Source organism: Podarcis liolepis, assembly GCF_965112155.1.
Source record: "Podarcis liolepis genome assembly, chromosome: 6".
NCBI lineage: Eukaryota > Metazoa > Chordata > Lepidosauria > Squamata > Lacertidae > Podarcis > Podarcis liolepis.
Genome location: NC_139559.1, coordinates 51,946,029 through 51,965,365, shown reverse-complemented (window position 1 = coordinate 51,965,365; position 19,337 = coordinate 51,946,029). Strand labels below are relative to the sequence as shown.

The window sequence follows — 19,337 nt, the reverse complement described above, 5'->3', positions numbered from 1 at the left end:
GGTTGGGCTTGTACTTATTTATTGCTTTTGATGCTGACATTTGCTCAGCTTTAAAAGAAAGAAAAAATCTGTTGGCTGTCCCATAGTTGGAGTGATGGCTTGTAAGCTACATAAAGCAGAAGGCACACGGGATCTAGGTCTTGGGGATGTTGCACTGAAAAGAGCACTAAACTTTGTGGAGCTCTTTGGTTGGACGTTTTGTTTTGCTACACATTTATATTTGGATATATCTTCATTGAGATTAAAAAATGCTCAGTGATACTATTTTACTTTAAATTATGCATGTTAGAATTAGGTACTGCAACAAACAGTGTAAAAAAACGATATTCTGATTTATCACTTGCATTTCCTTGAATCACAGTTTATCCTCTCAGCTGGCTGGCATTTGCCAAGTGGGGCTTTGCAATATTGTCTTTCGGTTGGCTGCTTGGTGTGTGGCAAAAAAGCTGGCTGGGAAGAGTTGGCATACAAGTAGAAGTGGAAAAAGTTCACAGCTGTAGATCTCCTGTTGTGGATAGTTCCAGTGTGTAAAATGTTGCTGTGATTACTTGTTTGCTGTGACGCAGGCTCCTTTCATTGGAACCCCATGGCGCTCTGAGGATACTTCTGTGAAGCTGAGCTTTGAACTGTACTGCATCCCCCTTATCCTCTGTTGTGGGCCATTTGGATCAGAAATGGTTTGCTGTCAAGATTTGGATTCCTAGACCAGAAATTCCTTAGCTTCCCTTGCATCCGTGACAAGCAACATGCAGCATTGATAGTGAAAAACCAGCTGAATCTAACTGCAAATTATCCACAGGCCTAGCCATTCTGCAATATGGCAGTTGCTCCATTACTGAGTTTTGTTTATGCCATGACCTTTGCCACATTTGATTGATCTGATTTGTCTATAGCCCTGTACAAATGCCTCTGGAGAAAGCTTCTTTTCATAATGATAGTATAGAAGCTCTTTCTACCAGTGGTGCTTTTCACTAACATAAATTAGACAAATCCAGAAACACACAATTTGAAGGAAGTGACCATTGACTCTTGTTTGAAGGTCACAGTCCCCATACTCACCACTGTTCTATGAACAAATATCTGTGGTAGCTTCTCACACTTTTTGCACTGTGGTACACTTCAATCACCCTGGAAAAGATGGTTGAGTGTATTTGTGCTCAAAACATGAAGCTGTCATGCAGAGTGTGTGAGCCAGAGTGTGTGTGCAGGGTGAAGCACCCTGACCTTGTGTATAGTGGAAAACAACAGAACATCTGGTTCCTTAAAACAGATGGGGTATCATTCTAGGCGTTAGTGTAACCATAGCTGTCTCTCCTTCTAGCCCAATCGTCCTCCCTAAACTCCTCCTCCTACCAACCTCTTCCGTTTGCAATGCTGTTGCGGATCAGCCTATGCCAACATGGTGACCTCCAGATATTTGGGAATATAACTCTCATCAGCACCGAACAACATGAGACATAGCAGGAGAAAACATGTTTAAAAGAAGGAATATGCTTCTGTGACCTGTATGTTTGGCCCTTAGAAAGTTCTCTGTTGGTGTGTGTGTTGTCCACAAGAGAGAGAGTAGGGAGGAGTATAGATACATGAGTTTAAAGAACTGCCAAATTGAGTTGACCCATTTGACCCTTATTTATGAATGGTGTTGAATTTTACTGAGGCAGATAAATGGAAACACTGTGGGAATAGATAAAACAATTTGATATTGGTGAATGAGCTGTTTGCCCTACTGACATCCCATTTGGGGGTTATATGATGTGGTTGGTAGATTCTGTCCATGGAACTGTGTTGTATCCACAGGTGCACTCTGACTTCACACTGTTGTTTAGTTTAGATGAGGAGAGGAGAGGAGACAAGGGACCTGCTGGGTATTAAAGGGATGGCAGTGTGTCATCCCAGGTCCATCTTAACAGCAGGCTCTGCTTGTTCCTTGTATTGGCATTTGGCTTTAGCAGTGAAAGGCTGAGCTCCTCTCTCACAGTTTGGGCATATACTGTATGCCTTTTCCTTAATTCCACTCTTACTGTAAATGCTCATGTTTAAGAAATTGGCTTTGTTTCCTATGGACAAAGTGACCTCAGAGGACTGTGAGGAACTAAGAAAGATCTATTCCATGAATATCCACCAAGTCTTGTTAGAATTGGCATCTTATTTTTGGAAATGTTGAGATAAAGGAGGAGCGTTGAAGTCTGTAAACAATTTGGTGTAAAATGCACGAATATATCCCACATCTACCCCATGCAACAGTTTATATGGCAAGTGTGCATTTCTCTCCAGTTTCTGGGTCCCCTTCTGTGCAATAGCAGCTGAAAGCCTTGAATTAAACTCAATTGAAAACAGCAAGGTTACCCATCTTGACTAAAGATCAGGTGTCTCAGTGTGTGATCTATTCTACAACAGTGTTGACACCAGTCATCTCAACCAGTCATTATTATCTATTAAATTTGTATACCGCCTTTCATCTGTAGATCTCAGGGCAGTTCACAGCTTAAAAATAAAAAATAAAAAATGCAGTGGATGGGAAAATGCCAAGAGCTGATGTCAACAGGAACTGACTGTAGGCACTTATAGGTAAACCTCTATAAAGGTACTTGCCTGTTGGCATTGTTATGACCAGGGTAGACTGCTGAGTGGGAATTAAACCCTAGAGCTTGGGGCTTGAAAACAAACCAGCATTGGAGAGGCAAAAGGTCATGGTTGATTTATAGGCTAAGGGTGACCTCAAAGAAAGGCAGGTTTAATCTTTAACCAGAACATTTTGGTGTAGCTATGTGGCTGCAGGGCCTTTTTAAAGGTTGCTGCTACTGAATGGCTGTTCTGCCAGAGGAAATGTTTTTATCTTTGAATTCCTGAGAGTGTGGGGAGGCAAGAAAAACCAATGAAGGATTTTTGCCCACCCATACTGGAACTTGCAAGGATTCGGAAGAAATGAAGAGTTTGATGGATTACTGCTGGGGCAATGGATAGACACCCTTGCTGGACAGATTGCAGACAGCATGCTGAGGTGATAAGACCAGTATGCAGAGATCTGGAAGGTACTGTTCAAGAGACTTGGTGGTGAGCCCAGTTGCTGTTCTGAGCTGGCAGTCAAAATTGACCTTGAACGTGTTTCTATATCTTGAATGAGTCAGAACACCCAGAGAGGACAGTAGTGACATTTTCCAGGATAAAGTGTTGTAAGATGCCTTCATGCTGGAGAAAATGAAATTATTTCACTGTACTGGCCTATATCTTGGGATAGGATAATGTCAATATTTAAAAAGGAATTAATTAATTAGCACAGGATTTAGTGAAGCCAACTCCTGGAGTGTAATTTGTGGAGTGGCGTGATTGAATTTCTACTTTATAACCTGGGAGAATACTTTGATGCCAGATGCAGCTCAGTTCTCAGTAGTGTTTTGAGGGAGTGAACATCTAAATATATATGACTAGAGGTAACTTGTAAAGGAGGGAGATTCTGTAGTTTGGATGCTTGTAGGGTACACAAACTGGGCATTTAGCTCAGAATGACTGGGGAACCTAGCCTCATTTAGGGACTTCAGCTCAGTATAACAATCATGCACCATTGGCTTATCTGTATCTGATGCCCAGTGAAAGATGTCTAAACTGCCCATTTGAAATGATAGCAAAGAATGGTTCCTTTAAAGAGTGCTGGGGTTCTGAGTCTATCTAGTCTGAGAGAGCTGACGCCTGACACCTTTACAAACTTAGCCTGATATTCCTGCAGATGGGAGAGGTGAAGCAGCCTTTAAATCAGGTCAGACCTCAGGGTGTTTGAGACTGGAGATGAACCCCATGAAGGCAGGCCATGTGAGAAATACTAGAAGGCCCAGTATATATTCAATGAGGCTTTTCTACTCTGAACTCTCCTTCTGAACAGATAAATAAACTGTGGATGTGGGGCCTGCATACCTCGCTCACAAGAGCAAATAAACAAGCCCCCAAGGCAGCTGAGTGCAGAGGCCAAGGGGGCTTCAGTGTATATATGTACGTAATGTTCTTGGGTGGCCAGCAGAGGTGGGTGGCCTAGTGGCTAGCAGAAGCCTCTGAAGTGGCCTTGGTGCTGATAAGAGTGAGAGGACAACTTCAGGAAGGATGAGAGCCATGGGGGAGATGGGTGACGTGAACAAGTGTGCTTCCCATATTGTTGGACATTTGCATTCCTTAGAGGCAAAGGAGGCTGGCAGCAGAATTAAGGAATCTACAAAAAAGAATTTATAATCTCACATAGACAGTGTGAAAGTAAACTGGACTATTTAAAGTGGAAAAGCAAACTCCAGAATGTTGTGATGCAGGGGAAGTATGTGAATCCAACAACGAAAGGAGAAGCTAGGTAATTCAGGGAGTCTGGGTATAAACTTAAGGCCTATCAAATTTCCTCCATAAAGAAGTCCATCAGGCTGCTACAGGGGCACACAGTTTCTGCACTATTTTTGGAGTGTGTCCCAGCATCTTTCCCTCATACCCTCCAAAATTTTATAGACAATTCCTCATTGTTTCCAAGAAAGAAACTGTATTTCTTGTATTTATTTTAGTTTAGATTTGGTTAATATTCTATGTGTTTCTCTTCCTTCTGTAGAAGTGATGATTCTCCCACACTTGCTTTATATTAAATAAACCTCCTGTTGTGGAAATCTTAGGTAATGATCAGTCTAGTCTTAAGCCAACCTATTTCCTAGGTTCTTCCATAGCCACCTTGCCCCTTCTCTTGTCTTTTTTTTGGCCGGCATTTGACAGGATTCAACACATAAACTTTGGCACAATAAAGAAAAGAGGTTTAAGCTGGGCAGAATCCATAGATACGTTTTAAAAACAACACCACACAAATGAAAAAGCAATTGTCTATGGGCCACAGTGGAAAAATGTTACTATCAGTGCAGGTAGGAACGATGATGACAAACTAGGATAAAGTCCAACAAAGAGGGAAATGCCATTAGTTTTGTTCTTTTTCTTTGTCACCAAGTCATTACCAATTTCCATTGGTAGTAAATGCCAGTAGCAAAGTAACACTGGAGTTAACTAAATGCAGTTGTTTATAACCACACTTGAAGAAGAAAAAAATCATTGAACAATTCTCATATGCCTCATAGTATTTATTGTGATTGCTAATAACTGCTGTGAGGGTTGCACATGTGATTGCACATGCAAGTAGTAAATAATACCTGCAGAATAGAAAGTGTTGTAACTACTATTTAAAAAATAGTGTATTTGAGGATACCCTTCAGCCTCTCTATCCTCTAAAAGAGAGAGAAAGAGTGGGAGAGCGTTGGCCATTATCCTCTAAATCTGCTTTGTTTTCTGCCTCTGCTTTGACATTTGCTCTAAGAGGCATCTTCTACTGTGACCATGGCCGGCTTTGAAAGGATCTTTCTTTTCTTAGACTAGCTCAAACTTGCTAGAGTTGCCACTCAGGCTGTTTCAGTTTCCCAAAGAATTGAAGGGTTGGGGGAGGAAAGAGCTCCTTTTGTTGAGGGGGGGGGGTGGACAAGAGAAGAGTGAGAGGACGGATGCTTCTAGATAAAGATGGGGTCTCCCCACCTCGCTGATCTGGTTGTACATATGGAGATTCCATTTTTAAATGATATGTGAAGAAGGGTGTCTGACCCAGCCCTAGAGATTTTATTTTTTATTTTATTAGCAAGAGCTGTGAGTGGGGAACAGAAAGTGGAGAGAGAAGGAGAGAGTGTTATTCTCTGATCCATCCCCCCTGGCTTGGAAAAGTGGTCTGAGTTCAAAAAATTCATTTCTTGCCTGAATGAAGGCAGCAATGTGGAAAAATTTCGCCATTCAGAGGGGGATGAATGTATGTTTCAACCGCACATTAAGTCACATTAGCAGGCAGTGGAGTGCTTAATGTGGGCATTTTTCACAGCGGCCAACAGAGGAGATGATTAGCATAATTAGTCCAGGCAACTCTATACATATGGAAATGCCAAATGCGTAAATGCCAACACCAGTGGAAATTTATGTCAATGCTGACAGGAGTCTTAGCAGTGAATGGCTCCCAACTGAATCTCTTTTAGCCCCCTTTTTCGGGGGTCGGGCTCTCCCCTCGTCTTTGGCCAAGGCTCCTTCATGCCGTTCCTCTCCCTCACCCGCCCCCTCCACACTGGGAACCTGAGCCCTTCGGATTTCTGGTAAATAAAGACATTAATTTAGGTCTGGGATAAACAAAAGGCCAGGCCAGGCCTGGGGAATGGAGAGTAGGCCTCAAACGGGCCTTTCAGTGCTCTCCTTAAAGCCAGCTCCCCCATCCAGCCTGCCAGCCACCTCCACCCCCTCTGCCTTGTTTATTTAGAAAGCAGCCTGGCGTCTCTGTCTTTGTCAGACTAGGTTTGTTAGAGAACAAGCACCAAGGGACACGGCGCTGCACATCTCCCCCTACCTCGGCCCTCAGCAATGTTTAGCCCCAGGGTGTCAGTTTAATGGGGTGCTTGGGCTCCCTTGCTTGTCTTGATGGAGCTAGCTGCTTTTCCATGGTGAACAGGATCCTGGTTGGACGTGTTTTGACAGCCATAGGCCAGCTAGCGGCTGGCAGGCCTTTCAGAGCAGCCGGGACAGGTAAAAATGGCTCTTTTAGCACGCCCCCAGCGAGACTTCCTCCCGAGCAGCATGGCTCCTTTCACAGCCTCCCTAATCCAGCTAATCCGCCCCTCAACACTTTGAAGGTGGCCCAAGGCATGTGCGTGCAGCACTGTGTTGAGGACGCTGCAAGAAATCAGATTCGGCTGCGGCTGCCACTGCCATAAGGGAGGGAGTGTGAGAGGGGGGTGGGTGCATATTAGCCTTCCCCATCCTTTCTTCACTGTTTCAGGCCTGTCAAGGAATCAGATCTCCACATGGATATGGAGGGGACACAGCTGTCCACTTACTCTCTGTTTAGTTGCATTATTGAATTTGTTGCTGATGGGAATAGTCATGGATTAAACCAAAACATAAGCTGTCCATGATGAAGCCTCACTTTCAACCTGGCTCACTTCCAAGGCTATCTGGACTGGTATCCTGCTTCAGATCAGGCAGCTTCTAGTTGTTGGGGTTTTTGCTTTTGAGGAGATTTCCCAGTGAGTAGAGATGTGGGCATAATCTGCCAAAATTTCAGTTGACGCCTTGACGCAAGCAGTCAAGGATAAGATTTACTCTTTATACTTCTATATCATCTAGATCAACATGTTCACAAATACAGTCAAAACGTGGGTCTCTGAATCAGGATAAACCCATGCAGTTGCAAAGAAGACAAATATAAGCCATTCTTCAAAAAAAAAATCACATCTAACGCATTATTGTCATGGACAACAAATAAGCAGTCTTCAGTGTGTAGCTTTAAAACCTAATATTCATGACAGTATTGATTTGTTTAGATCAAGGATCTTAAAGCAAAATACCACACTACAGCAATAACTTACATGATATTTTATCACACTGAATTTCCTAAGTAGTACATTTCTTAGGAACAATATTGGTTCATGATTTCTTTTATTAAAGATAGCTGTTTTATTTCTCTTTTACTGGACTTTAAGTTTTTATTTCTCACGATCCCTTGTGTGAATATTCAGTTAATGAAGGATGCATACATATGTGCATAATTAGTGTGGTTTGAGCTGCAATCCTATAAACATCTATCTGGGAATAAGCCTATTGAACTCTGGGAATTCCTTCTGAACAGGCATGTATAGGATTGCACTGTGAAACTGTACCCATCCTATTTTAGTCATACATGCAATATTCCATGAGGATCAAGCTTTGCATAAATGGTCTCTGCTATTTTCCAGCAGAAGCCAGCTGTGCAGAATGCTGTGTGCAATGTAAAATTAAAAAGCCACATCCCAGCAGATTTTCAAATTTAAAAAATAGGTATACAAATAATAATGAGCAATAGTAAAATAATAAGGCACAGAACAAATGTCTAAGAGTATAAATGGACAAGACAGTTGAAGGGATATTAAAGGTGGAAAGGGTACCTGAAGCAGGGAAAGAGCAGCAAAGAGGACATCATTTATCCTACAGCAGAAAAAAGCAACAGTTCATGTTTATGCATTTATTTATGCTCATCCCAAGTTCACCTTTCACAGATTTGTAGTGGTTTGTAATATATAAGAGGTATGATGTGGTTGTAGCCCTAGTCCTGCTGCAAATTTTAAATTATTTTTCTCGTCCTTCAGAACAAGCATTCTCCTTTTTTTCCCTTTTCACTTGATGTTTAGACCTTATTTTTTTGTTTCTGATTTATCTGTTCTGCTGTTCATACCTATCCTAATTAATGACCTTAGTTTGCCTCATATGGTTTTAGATCAGGCCTGCAGAACTTATGCCCCATTAAGTCAGGCCCTCCCACCAACTAAGTCTTGTGTCTGCTTGCTACCTGTTTGCCTGTCCTCCTATATTTTTTTCCTTTTCCAGTAGTTGTTTCTCCAATTTTTCTTATGTGTCACTCCAAAATCTATGGAAGCACCAAATATTCTCTGTGGTTGGCTGTTGTAGATAACACTCTTCAAAGTTACCACCTTTACCTCTTCAGAGTATTTGGCAGAAGGCCTTTATATCCCATCTTGTAGAAAATCTAGGATGTGGGGGACTAGGGCTAGGACTGGCCCACCTATGAGGCAAGGTTAGATGACCACCTCAGGTGGCAGGTTCCACAGAGGCAACAGATCCTGATGTAAATATTTATTACTTCCTTGTTCCTGTGTAGATCTTCACCTACCCCTTCTTCCCTGGCGGGGTGGGGTGGGGAGCAGTGTTTTGTGGTTTGCCTCAGGTGCCAAATTGTATTGGGCCAACCCTTAATAGGGTTTTGACACAAATGTCCTCCAGCTAGCTTCATAAATTCTGTTAGTGGACTGTCTTAGTGAATATCACATCAAATACCAAAGACCTTGTATGCTCCTGGCTTAGGGCACCAAGTGGTCAGATTCAGAATGTACAGATGTGGATAAGCTACTGGGTTTTGGAACACAGTAGGTTGTGAATCCACTCCCATAAGTTGTGAATCCACAATCCATGGGATAAATACAGGGTGACTGAGATCACCCAAGTCTCTTACCTTATTGCAAAGCACCTTGCCTAGGATCAGTAAGAGGTGGGAATACATACAAGAGGCCCATTGGCGCTTCTAAGATAGAGAATCTACTCCCAAAGCCAGTGAAACTCTCTCTATTGTAGAACAAATTTGTCTTTGTATTCACTTTTGAGGCAGAAAGGTCCATTTTTTTTTATTTCCAAGGCTTTGAATTGTGTCCTTGAAGAAGTCCTCTTTGAGGAACTATTCTCCTGAGTCCAGATCATGACAGATTAGGTAGTTCTTTCAAGGATATCCTCCGATTTTAAAAGGCAATTATCCAAGTTATGTGTAACACTGTCAAGAGAAGAGGTTTTTCCCTCTGGATTTCATGAAACCTGGTTCCACTTTGCTTGTTTATCAAGACTGCAGCACTCACACTATGACTGAACCCAAAGAGCAAGGCTGGATACAGATAGCACTATTTATTGGGGGGGGGGAATAGATGTCATTTAATCATCTAGTTTCCATGCAAAAAGTTAAAGTCTGATGAATTTATTGAGATGAATATAGAATAAGTCTTACTCCCCTATTATGATCTTTTCAAATTAGAAAAATGAAAGAATGAACACTAATACCCTGCTGAGCATCTAGTACCAGTTCCACAGCAAGGTTTGGGTTATCTCTTTCCATCAGTTGTCTCTTCAAAAGATTTCCAAGAAGAAGAGAGAGAACAAAGCACTTATTATGCACCAGGCTCCATAATATGGCTTGTGGAGATGGCACCTAGGACTGCATCTGTCACAGTGGGGCGCCTGAGTCAGTCACACTTCTTGTTGTTGGGCTGATGATGAGAGAAGTTCTAGGAGTATTTTTATGTCCCAGTTGAGGTCACTTTGTGCTGGTACAGGTAGCTAGAGTATCAAAAGGATTGGTTGATGAGTGTTTTGTCAGAAGAATGAGCTTTGGAGGGCCAAGGGAAGGGCCACTGCCCTGCTTCCAAATCAGTGAATAGCTTTTCATATGTTCTTTGGACAGGTTCTCACTTGAATATGGCAGTTTTCCATGCCCTGGATCAGAGGGGTTTGTGGTTAGCGCTACAGAGTCTGGGCCAGGACACACACAGACATTATGCAAGCAGACAATGTAGCAGTCTTTGGGCCAGCACCCACTGCTCAAGACATTTTGTTGATGTTTAGGTCCACCTTTTGTCACCCTGAAGTTGAGCCCAAAGATCAATTAACCAGGACCAGGGAACTCTGCAGCAGAGGCTTTAAGAGCACACAGATTTCATTTTAGTACACTTTCTTTCTTAAACTATGTAGATCAGATATTGCAAGCTGTGGGGAGTGCTGTGTCCTTCATTAAAGCTCCATCTACTCAAGAGAAGCTTGACTTGAAATACTTGAGTTGATTTACTGACCCTAAGAGCTATACTTTTACTTAAGCTGAGGCTTCTCATTTATAAGGTGATCAGAGCTAAACAGTTCACCCACACAGTCCCTCCTATGGAGAAACCAGAAATTATGGAATCTTGATCAGCTGGCTGTGGTGCTGGCTTGGGCTTCCTAAGAGCAGTCTCTCATGGGGAAGATTTCCATGCCACTTGACCCAAATCATCTGACTTTTAGGATGCAGGCATGCAGAGTAGGAGAGGAGTGTCCTGCTTTGTTTGTGACCAGGGTAGTTGGTGATACAATGTGGGAGCAATGAACTTTGAACAGTTTGTGGTGTCGCAGATCACACAAGCATAGTAAGTCCATGCAAATGGTCTAATAAGAGACCCCAAACTTCAGTTCTGACTGAACTAAATTATGTTTTCTGCTCAGGTTCGTAATGCAAAGGTGAGAGAAAACAGCAAGTGAAAGGCCCAGGTTTCCCTTCTAATTGGGTCTTACATCCTCTTACTGTCATCAATTGAGCCCTTAGAAAGGTGGGAAGATAGCAAGGGTGTGACTCAACTTGAGAAGTGGATGGTTATTTGTCCATGTAGATCAGTTGCCATTCTATTTGAGGTTTCTGCGGGGTAAGGCCAATTTAAAGGAACTTCTACTAATTTCAGTCTGCCCTTATAAACTGGGCCAGCAACCCAAAGGATATTCTACTCAAGTCTCCACAAGGAAGAGATTAGAAAGCAAAACTGTCCACTGTCTGCAACCATTTGCTGGGGCAAAGTGTGAATGAGAGACTTGCAGGAAAGGTTGGAATGTTCCTATAGTATAGACCAGTGGTGTCCAAACTTTTTTCAAAGAGGGCCATATTTGATGAAGTGAAGGGCTTTGAGGGCCGACCAAAGTTGTTAACCTTTTTTTAGGATTGATGTTGTTGAGGTAAACTGCTACAGGGGCCGGATTAAACTGACCGGCGAGCCTGATTAGGCCCCCGAAACGGACTTTGGACATGGCTGGTATAGACCTTAGTGCTTCTTTTCTACATGTCTACCTTTTCTATTGAGCTTGGATGGTACAGGGCATAGCCCGAAGTTACTCTGGTTTTCTTGTGTCCATTCTGTTAAATCCTTATTTAAACTTTTGTTCTGGAAGCCAAGATTCTGCCCTTGTTCTAGCACCAAGTAGGTTTGTTGCAGAAAAGGATCCTGAGAGTTCCCCATATCCATTTCCGGCATGCTGGCTTTGAAGGATGCTCCTCCCAGCCCCAAAGAGTCCACCCAGCTGTTGGTATCTGATAACTGAAGCCTCTTCTCTGGCAAACTGCTGTAAGCAGAAAAATCCCAGCTGGATCCTGGGGTGGGGCATTGTCTTTATCATTTTGAAAAGATGGAGCTATAAAAGGTGTCGAGGAACATTTGGTTATGGTCCCTCAAAACAGCCATGATAGGAGGTCAAGTTGAACCCCATAAGGACATATATCAATATCATACTTCTTTACCCCAGATGACTTTCATCCATTGGACTAGAAGACAGGTGACCGAAAATGTTCTGAAGGGTTGATGTCGAAATATACAGAATTTTGTGGCACCTTATAGACCGTTTTCTTTTCACATAAGCCACAATAAATCTGTTTTTAAGGTGTCACAAGTTATTTTTTGTGGGGAGGTTTGCGGTATCAGACTAGCATGGCTATCCCTTTGGAATTTATCAAAATCCTTATAATTCAGAAAACAATGCATTGTAAAACTTGTATCTTGCAATAGTCATTATCTCTCAAAAGATGAACATGTTTCAAAATTCAGTGAATGCTTTGGAAATGAGGAAATAAAATCAAGTAAGCCAGTCTTGTACTACCTACAGAAACACAAGCGGCAGGTACACTGCAGTATTGGGTGCACATGTTTGCACATGATAAAAGGAATGAGAAAATATGTAGTCTGCTTATTAAATAAGCACATTGGGAAGATATATGATTTCCGGGATGTTACCATGGCTTATATAGAGGTGCCCACAGGCATGTGTTTTCTATTGGATGGGATCTCAGCAGATGCCAGGAACGTGTTCTTTACTGATACATTAAGAGCATTATATTTCCCCTCCAGCAAATAATTGTGGGGAACTTCATCCTTTGAATATTGGAAGAGACAGATGTGTGAGAGAGACCTATGTCTTGAAAATGCTTCCATGCTTTTATCTGGAGTTCATGGATCCCATATTCATGTCTGACCCTCTTGACATTACAAAGACACACTTTCCTATGTTTAAAAAACTGGATTGTTCCTAAGAGACAACAGTTCAGATGCTGTTCAGTTGCACTCTAAGCTCCATCTAATGCAGAACAACCTTGGACTAGGATTAATATTGTTGCTTTGGCTGTTATAGTTAGAAGCCTACCCCTGACCACTAGCACATGGTCTCCAGGAGTTGATTACTCCTGCTTTTCTTTTATACACCCACTACCTTGTTTTGTCACATTCAGTCTAGTTTGCTTTTTAAAAGAGATGAGATCCATTGTGGATCTGAATAACCTTTCTCTTCTAGACAACAAGCCCCATATTTTTATCCATGGCAACTTTTTTGTTTTCATTTGCTTTGTTATTTATTATTTTAATTATTTACTTTGTTGCCTAAGGTGACAAACAGTCTCAAAGCAGCTTACAAGCAATATGAAACAAGCAGAGGGCCTTCTCGGTAGTAACACCCTCCCTTCAGATGTCAATGGAATGAACAACTATCTTGACTTTAGAAGACCTCTGAAGGTAGCCCTGTTTAGGGAAAGTTTTAAGGACTGATGTTTTTAGATAAGTTGTAAGCCACCCAGAGTGGCTGGGGGAACCCATCCAGATGGGTGGGGTGTACATAACAAAATTATTATTATTAATTATTATAATGATATAAAATATAAAACATACCAATAACAACAAATGCTGCTGCCACACCATCCCATGAAAATACCAGAAACATCACTGGTACAGTAACAATTTAAAAGTGTCAACCAAGAATCACTGCTGCACATACTTCTATGTCCAACATCATAGCTTCTACCTATCCTAAATGTCTGTGATTTGCATTTTAAATGGAGGTTATGAGATATTTGAAATACAGTGATCAGCTTACCGTGCAGTGTTAACATGTCCCCCATAAGAGGGTGCTTCTTCCATATTATTTTTCAGAAAGGGAAGACTGTTAATTATAAGTTCAAATAGAAGTTCATAATGACAGAAACCACCATTGCAGATCGAACATCACAGGCAGGGCTTCTGAGCCTTCTCACTGCAATTCAGAAATGGTGGGTTCAATCAGCAAAAGCTAGTCACAACTAAGACTCATTCAAGTAATGAAATCAAACAGATCATGAATACTTTCCCTTGAATGTGGAAGCACTACAGTATTATAGTGAGGCAGTTTTGCACATTCAGCTGTAGATAATCAAATGATTGCTTGGCCACCATGAGAACAAGATGCCGAACTAGATGGTGCTTTGTCCTGGATCTTAGGCAAGTCAATCTAAAAACTGCGGATTGTTTTTTACAATAAGTATAGAAATTTTTTTTTTTAAAGTAAGTTGGTATGCACAAGTTTTGTACAAAAAGTGACTCCCGCTCCTTGGAAATAAGGAACTGAACATATATGGATACTAAACAGTACACGGAATGGTGCCACAGTGGGTGACAGAGCCCTTCGTCTTCAGGTGGCTGAGTGAAGCACGGTGGGGTCATGCTCAGATATCTTATGACAATGTCCATTTTCTCAGTATAAAATGATGATGTGTGCTAAATTAACATGAGCAGTTCAAATCTCAAAAGTCCTCTACTGTATTTAGTCTCTTGGTTTCTGATCATGGGTGAGTCACTTAAAATTCTGGGGCTTCAGCTGCCCAACTGAAATGAGATCCTTCTGTATCTCCAGCAGTGATAGTGGGTAAGGGCAGGATGAAGGACAATATACTGAGGACACATGGTCAAGAGGCATCTACGGCATATATTTATCCATGTTTTAGCTTCCATTTTCCAATTGATATTAAGCATGTGCTACCTAAACAGTATAGAAATTATTTAAACCATTAAGCATCCATCTCAAGATCTGTGGGGCTCTTAGGCAAGACACTTTTGGGCTGGTGGGGTCTTTGCTGTGGAGCCCCAGCTGATGTCTAGCTTTCCACCCCCTGAAGTCGCAACAGGTCTGCCTCAATGTAAAACTAGTATCCTTGTTTTCATGCATTAAATGTTGAAAATTTAAAAAGTAATCTGTTGCTCTTGCTTGCAGGCAATGTGGGACTTTATTATTTATTTAAGGAATTTATACCCTTATTTTCTTTATGTGTCTTAAAGTGGCTTTCAGTAAAAATATTAAGTCTCTTTGCGCAGTACTGCTGCCTTCATAATTGGGAGAAGAAAATGCTTTTCACTCAGAATTCCTGTTAGAAGGATGCAAGGTAAATAACACGGGTGTCAATTCAGTGCTTGTGTGAAATTGATTTGTTGTACCTTAGTTTCTGTACAGAAACCACCTAGTTCACATTTTCAGGTACTGAAACCTCTCCTCCTCCAGTTTCTGATTTCTGCAAGTAGCTAGAATTTAGGATTTTACTCTATATCATCTGTGTCCCATGAATCAAATCCAGAATCTTTTTCAGCAGTAAATGTAAAATTGTTGCTCGTGTACTTCAGGATGTTGTTGTTTTCCATCAAGGAAGTGCTTTTGTTTCAGGGTTATTTTATTTTCCCAACACAAACTACAATGTAGTTTCAATGAGAAAATCTCCTTAGCTTGAAGGGCCAGTGCAACTTGAAGTGTTAATATGTTATGTGGCTGCACAGGTGTCACAGGTTTGAGCAGGATATTGTACAACTGTTGCTGGAAATGACTTCTGTGAAGGGCTATGTCTGAGATTTTTTTTTTTTATCATTTGGATAAGCCTTCAGGATCCTAACAATCTTCCTGAGGCAAGTTTCTATCCTCTCACTTTATCCGGATGATTTTTTGGCATGCTCTTGGATTGTTTGTCCCTTCTCCTTTGATGACCTCTGATATCTCCTGTTAGGTGCAAAGGAACATTATGTGTGTTAATACAAGGAGTAAAGACAAACTCTGTGTTCCATTGTTATTTGTAGTGACAATGCCTAGACTGAATGGAAAGGGCAGACTGAAGGTAGATGCCAGTTTTATGCATGGAGAAGGGTCTTCTTGTCCAGTTGATTAATTACACAAATGTTTCTTAATGCCTTGTAGTCACTGCATCCCTGGAGGGTCTCATGAGTCTAATGCCAGGTGCTTTCCTTTTTCAGTCTGGCCCAATATTTGCTATTAATACTTACACCCGATCCAGGGCAAATTATAGGGTTGCCCTACTCATGGAATCAAGGCAATTGTTTTCCCTAGAGCAGTGTTTCCCAACCTTTTTTGGGCAAAGGCACACTTGTTTCATGAAAAAAATCTCGAGGCACACCACCATTACAGCCCCGTGACATCAGCGCGCAGCGTCACGCCGGGAGCGACATGAATTGCTAGCAAATTACATAATCACCTCCTTGAGGGCTGGCTCATCTTCTCCGAAGGCAGAACCCCATTAATTAACAGGACAGACTCACACCATAGCCAAGACGAGGGGGGAAAACCTCAGTCATGCACAGTCATGCACATGTGGGGGCTAAATGAGGACGAAGACCGGGCAGAGAGCAGGGTTCAAATCACCCCACCTGGCCAGGACAATCCCTGGGTGCTCCCTTGGGCCACTCCCCTGACCCACCTCGCAGGGCTGTTGTTGCGAGGATAACACGGGGAGAACCACGCGCGCCCCCGGGAGCTCCTTGGAGGAGAAAGCGGGCGATGAATGCAATGCACGAAATATATGAGAGGCGACCAGGTTTTGCAGGTGAGGGGCCCCTGCCAGCCTCCGCTTCCAACACCCGGCGCAACGATGCCGAAGTTTCCCCCCGGGCTCGGCTCGGGGAGCAGCGCTGCTCCCCCCCCGGCTCCCCTTCGCCCTCCCGGCTCTCTCTGCCACCCACTGGGGACCCCCCTCACCTGCCAAATCCGGAGCGCTGGTGGAAGTTGCATGCATGCATGCAGGGCGCCGCGTTGCCATTGCATTGCACTGCACTCCATGCAACGCCTGCACGCATGCATTGCCTTGCACGCCCGCCAAGGGGTCTCCCCGCTGTCTGATGCGTCCCCTCCGGCGCGGATGCAGCATTGCAAAAATAAACCCCCCCGACGCAGCCCTACCTGGGGGGCAGCCTCCGCCTCCGCCGCTCCGCCTCCGCGGGGATCCCCGGGCTCCATCCTGCCGCCCGATCTCCGCGGGGGCGCAGGCAGGCTGCGCGGGGTCTGCGCGGAAGAGCCCCTGCCCGCCCGGCCGCCGCCGCCGCGCTCATTCCATGGCCGGGAGAAGAGCGCTTCAAACAAAACGCCCGGCCCGCCAGGCCACGCTGGGAAACGTACTTCACGCACCCCGCGCGGGCGCGGAGCCCAAGAGCGAGGGGACTACGGATCCCGGCAGCCCCCGCGCCGGGGACGGAGGGGGAGAGGCCGGGTGCAGGGATGGAGGGACAGGTGGGCAAGCGAGTGAGTGGCAGCCGCCAAGCCTTGGCCGAGAGCCAGGAAGGGCCTCCCCGGAGGAGGAGGAGGAGGAGGAGGAGGAGGGAGGCGCAGAGCGGGAGGGAGGGAGGGAACCCCAGGGGTCATCTAGTGACGGCGCCCCAATCGAAAATTTGACTTTAAAAAAAAAAATCTTTCGAATTTTTTAATTTTTCCCGCGGCACACCAGGCAACATCTCGCGGCACACTAGTGTGCCGCGGAACAGTGGTTGGGAAACACTGCCCTAGAGAGCTCCAGTAACATTCAAACTGCCCAGTTCTGTACTCCAGGAAGGGCTTCTTTGGAAGCCCATGTGAATCAGACCAGGAAGTACAGCAGCCCTATGTGGGCTTGCTGTAAGTTTCCTGCCCATGTGTACAAAAAACCCTTGTGATGAAAGTGACCATGTATATTTTCCTCAACCTCAAAACAGTTACAAATGCTTTTTTAACTCAAGGTTGAATTTCTGTTCCTCTGCGCACCTTTCACTCTGGAGAATTACCCCCTCCACCCCCACTCCCACAAATAAAGAGAGAAGGGGAGGCAAATGTTGGAATTTCCCTTCCTTGGAAAACATGGGATTTGTGGAGACTGCTGTTACTCATTTGTTATATATGGGAAACAGACAGCTTTCCTCAAGGAAGCATTTCTGTTTCATGCATATTGCATTTTTCCAGTGCTCAAGCTGCAGTATTAGCTGAGTAAATGATATTTGACCCCCCCCCCTTCTGTTGTGAATACTGGATGGAACAACATGGCATGAGAGTTACAGACACCTATTGGATAGTGCTTGTAATGGCTGCCCCCACCAAGTATCTGTGTGTCACTTCTCGGGGTCTGGTACAAATTTGTAACACGAGTCTTCTTTCCTCTCTGCTGCTCCCTCCCTCTTCTCCCAACCCCCCACAAAAGGCTTTGTCTATTTTGAAAAATTAGAGGCTTGATTGGAATATGTTAGCATAAATAATGGGAACTAAGGAGGCTCTTTCTATTAGTGGCTGCCTGATTTGTATTTATAGCCAGATGTGGCAATATGGGTGTGGGTGGGTGGGTGGATCTCATACTAAATGCTGTATAGGCACTGTGTTCCCTTGTCATGGACCTACTGTAAGTTCTACACATTGTGAAGGCTAGAGGCCTAATATGTTTGCTGACGTATGTTCTGGGACCTGCAAATCCTATTAAGCAGCACTCTTGTCTTGCTGTCCCTTGTTGGTACAGTGCTTGTTCATCCCTCCTTCTGGCAGTCAGATGCCAAAAGTGCTGGATTCTTGTCTATTGGGATTTTATGTTTAAAGACCATCGTATGTGGTGGTCTTGCAGTTAAGGTTAAAGCTTATTGGGAAATGATATATAATGAATTGAAAAATATGCTTAAAATAACATTCAAAAAACAAAACAAAAAACTAGAAGCTTTTATTCTGGGAATTGTAGGGATAGAGCAGGGATCAGCAACCTTTTTCAGCCATGGGCTGGTCCACCATCCCTCAGACCATGTGGTGGGCCGGACTATATTCTGGAGGGGAGAAATGAACGAATTCCTCTGCCCCACAAATAACCCAGAGAGGCTTTAAATAAAAGGATACATTCTACTCATGTAAAAACACTCTGATTCCCGGACCGCCCACGGGCCGGATTTAGAAGGCGATTGGGCTGGATCCAGCCCCGGGGCCTTAGTTTGCCTATTCATGGGATAGAGCTACCTAAACAGTATAGAAATTTATTAATGTATGCGACTACAGCAGCAAAAATGTTATTTGACCAAAAATGGAAAGAATAAGAAGTCTTGATGAAAGAAGAATGGATACCAAAACTTATGGACTTTGCAGACATGGCAAAACTTACTGGAAAAAATAAGAAATCAAGATAACAAACTTTTTATAAAAGAATGGAAATGGTTTATTAAATATTTACAAACAAATTGTAAACAGATAAGGACATTGGCAGGATTATTGTAATAACCTGCAATTTCATAAGAGTATACAATTAAAGTAGATGAATAACTGAAAACTATAAATAATTTTTAAAACAACAACAACAGTGTTGGATTCTCTTGAGTGTGCACAGGAAATGTCAGCAGGAACATAGGAACTCTGGAAGTTGTGGCTCTTGAGAGAGCATCTTATGTAAAAGGGTGTATATCTCTTTGACACAAACAAAGACATTGTGTTAACTATATAAGTGGCTTTTGTGTGTGCTTTTCTTTACCTGTGGGTGGGGTGTCCTGTTTGGGGTAGCAATGTGAAGGTAGGACCTTTTACCCTTTGTCCCTGCTGTGGCCTTGACCTCCCGGCTGCTGTTTTTACCAGGGGGAAAGTCACTGTCCCACTTCTGCCCACATGCTTGGGCCCTGGGCCCCCCCCTTTTAACTACT

The 19,337-nt window shown here is 43.3% G+C and overlaps 1 protein-coding gene and 1 long non-coding RNA gene across 2 annotated transcripts in view; both read left to right on the top strand.

Moving 5' to 3' along the window:
• The window catches only part of PTCH2 (patched 2), a 76,721-nt gene that overhangs the window by 24,884 nt on the left and 32,500 nt on the right, over window positions 1–19,337 (top strand). The gene's annotated exons all lie outside the window — the stretch shown is intronic.
• Window positions 13,971–18,482, top strand: LOC310709751. Its single transcript, XR_014527674.1, has 2 exons — window positions 13,971–15,769; window positions 17,216–18,482. It is a non-coding gene; the product is annotated as an uncharacterized lncRNA (long non-coding RNA).